Source organism: Poecilia formosa, unplaced genomic scaffold (genome assembly GCF_000485575.1).
Source record: "Poecilia formosa unplaced genomic scaffold, Poecilia_formosa-5.1.2 Scaffold606, whole genome shotgun sequence".
Classification (NCBI taxonomy): Eukaryota; Metazoa; Chordata; class Actinopteri; order Cyprinodontiformes; family Poeciliidae; genus Poecilia; species Poecilia formosa.
Window position 1 is genome coordinate 152206 of NW_006800545.1, and position 3422 is coordinate 155627.

Below are 3422 nucleotides of genomic sequence, written 5' to 3' on the forward strand. Positions count from 1 at the left end.
CAACAACGAAACAAATTAAAAATGTCAGATTTGTCCTGAGAGCTCGGATGTTTAAGCAGAAGAAAATAAAACTGTCCTCCACTCTGACCATCGCTCTGTTTCTCTCATCTTGATTTTTAAAAGCTTGATTAATGTTAAATCACAAATCTGTAGAATTACTTGTTGAATCACAGTAATTTCTAATAATCTATATGACTGTTACCACTTAGAAGTAAACCTATTAATGCATTTTATATTTCAATCACTTAATACATTCAGTGACAGTAATATTTAATTTTTGTTGTTTTTAATGAGGAAAATCAAAGTTTTAAACAGTTTGGGTTTATTAGAGAAATCTTCTTGTGTCCAGAAGTTATCTGAATATTTAGGGTTTTTCTTTATTCTATTTTTGATTCGATGTTAAATGTTTGTATTTGTCCATTTAATATAAATGAACTGAGTTTTTTCAGAATCACTGCAGCTTTTCCTCTTTAGGTTGGTGGCAGGAATTTGACCTTTGACCTTAGTGGTTCGGTTCCTAACTTCAGCGCGTCGTTCCCCTTCTCTGTAAAACTGTACCAAACTTGATTGTGCAATAAAACAAAATGGCGCCGTCTAGTGTTCAGCTGTGGCGTTACAACAACATGATGAATGAACTGAGGCAGTTCTTTACATCTTTAAACAGTTTTTCTACTGTTTAGTAGTTAGAAGGGGCGGAGCCTGAGGTGAGTCAGGTATGATAAGACCAGGAGAAACAGATCATTCACTTTAGTGGCTTTATATCAGTAAAAAAAAAATCCCAATTAAAGTTTTATATTTGATTTAATAAGTGATTTGATTGGATAATTCATCAAAACTTTCAAGGCAGAAACTAGACTTAAAATCTGACTTTAAATCCAAAACCATATGAAAGTATTTACACCCTTTAAACATCTTTACATTTCCCAGTTAGCCTGATATTTATGTGAGACCAAAACAAAGTATTATGTTAATTATATTAGTATTATAGGATCTGTTGCATAATTTGAAGTGGAAGGAAAATGATAAATAGTTTTCAGATTCTCAACCAAATTATTCATCAATCTTCACTTCAGTCCAGGCTGCAGGTGGTTCAATTGTTGAACGCTGATTCAGCTGTAAAGAAGCAGCAGCGCCCTCTGGAGGAACAACAATATAATGACGTCAGAACCTGGTGGCGCAAATCGTGACACCGCACCTACTAATGGCACTTCCGGTGGCAGGTGTGACACCTGCCACAAGTGCCACTGCTTTCGGGACTAGCTGCCAGTGCTGCCACTGACTTCGGCTGACCTCGGCACCTCGTACTGGCACTTCATCTGACACCTGCCATTAGTGCCACCGTTTTCGGGGCTAGCCGTAAGTGTTGCCACTGGCTTCGGAAAATGGACTACATATCCCATGATGCTTTATTACTAGTCGAAGAAGAACTTGAAGACAGACGAAGAAGAAAGAATTTAAGAGGTTTTTTTTCGCAGAAAGACTTGTTAGCTGAATTCCTACACTTTTTCGTATATCATTATGTATGATTCGTTCATCCTATTTATTCACTAAAGTTCATCTGAATAATCCAGACGACTCCTTCCATCTTTGAATTAATCAAATACACAGCAGGTATCAGGGATGCCATTGGTTTCGGCACCTTTGTAACAGCTGAGTCTGGCTAGAGCTGCTGTTAGGTGTCCAGGATGTTTCAGAGCTGTCGCAACTGGTGCCGATGTTTTGGGGGATGGCAATTACAGTTTTTGGAAAACGTGTTACTTATCCGGTTTATAAATTTTTATTTCAATGGTAATTGTAATTGTAATTGCAGTTTCAATCTCTAGCTCCTCCAACTCAGCCTGTAACTTTGCTTCCTGCAGTTGTATTGCCTTTTTCCTTTTCAACGATTCAGCTTGTGCAAGAAGAGCTGCTCTTTTAGCCTCCTCTGTCATGCGAGCCACTGAACTAGTGTTTGACACAACTGAAGAACTTCCAGTCCTGGAACCTGATCTGCTCTTATTTCTTTGACGACGAAGATCAGCTATTACAGATATACTGTCATGTGGAGTAACTTCCTCTTCATTTTGAACATTTCTTTTACTTTCTTGAATCCAACTTTCAGTCTCATGCAAAAACTGCTTAATAGTAGTTGCCTTTGACTCGTACCAGTCACGCTGACCTGAGTCAGCTTCCTCTTCAGGTAACATCTGTACAACATTGTTTAGCAATATGAACTCTTCATGCAGCTTGTAAAAACTTTTAAGTGTTTCTGATTCCACTTTATCAACATGTTCTTCATTATTTTTCATGTTGTCCATTTCCTTAATTTTAGCCGTAATCTGAGCCAATTTTGCCCTTCTTTGTCCGATAAGCCTGTGGAGTTTCTCATCGAGTGCCTTTTGTGTGTATTTTGGCTCCCTCTTGTGGTCACTCGCCTGCATTGCGTCCGATGCGGCAACAAACAAGCGTTTCTCATCCATGTTTTAATCTCGATAATGTCCAACAAGCCTTTCAACAAACTATTAAACGATCACAAAGGGCCTTTATAGTCCATGAACGTAAACAATCTTCATCTTTAATGTCTTCTTAACTTGCAAACGACTCATGAAGTGCGAATAGACGCTCCCTCCGTTAGCATAGTTAGCTTCGCCATTAGCCTGTTAGCAGGTCAGCTACTCACGGTAATACAAAGACTCTTAGCTTCTCGTCTTCCAAAATCTTCCTTTCATTCGTCTCCTTCCTTCTTGTATGTCCTTTTATCCTCCTGGAGACAGTTTTTGACTAATGTTATGGCAACAGATCCAATATCTGTGTCATTCCTTAGACACTGGAAGTAAAGGACGCGTGCGAACCGTGAATTTAACAAAAAACTCTTTATCTGTAAAAAATACAAATACAAAAATGACGATAAATCAGTCCCTTTTCTTTCTTTCCAAAAATACACAGTCTACACGGTCAAAAACTGTTTTTGCTCCGTGTCTAAGTAATCCAACCGTGTCTAGGCAAACTGCACAATGGTTTCTTTTTTCTTAAGGCAATATACAAACCAACAGGAAGTAAGCCTTTCAAAATAAAACTAAATTGCACAATAAAAATGCCTAAACAAATATCAATTGTCCTAACTAAATTTTATAAAATACAAACAAACCATCTTACACATAACTTGAATATTTCCTATTTATGGCTCTAACACTGACTGTAACACATAGAATGACTGAACGATAATTTTAATCCTCCATGTCATTTAGCTTTTTTTTAAGTTTTCACATAAGCTTAAATTAGTAAAAGCAGAAACATCTCAAATTGATTTCAGCTTTAAATAGACTGGACTTGTATAGTGCTTTATCCAATCATTTTGACTACTCAAAGCACTTTACACTAGAGTCACATTCACCCTCACACATTTATACACTGCAGCTTGGTAGGCAATTTGGGGTTAAATG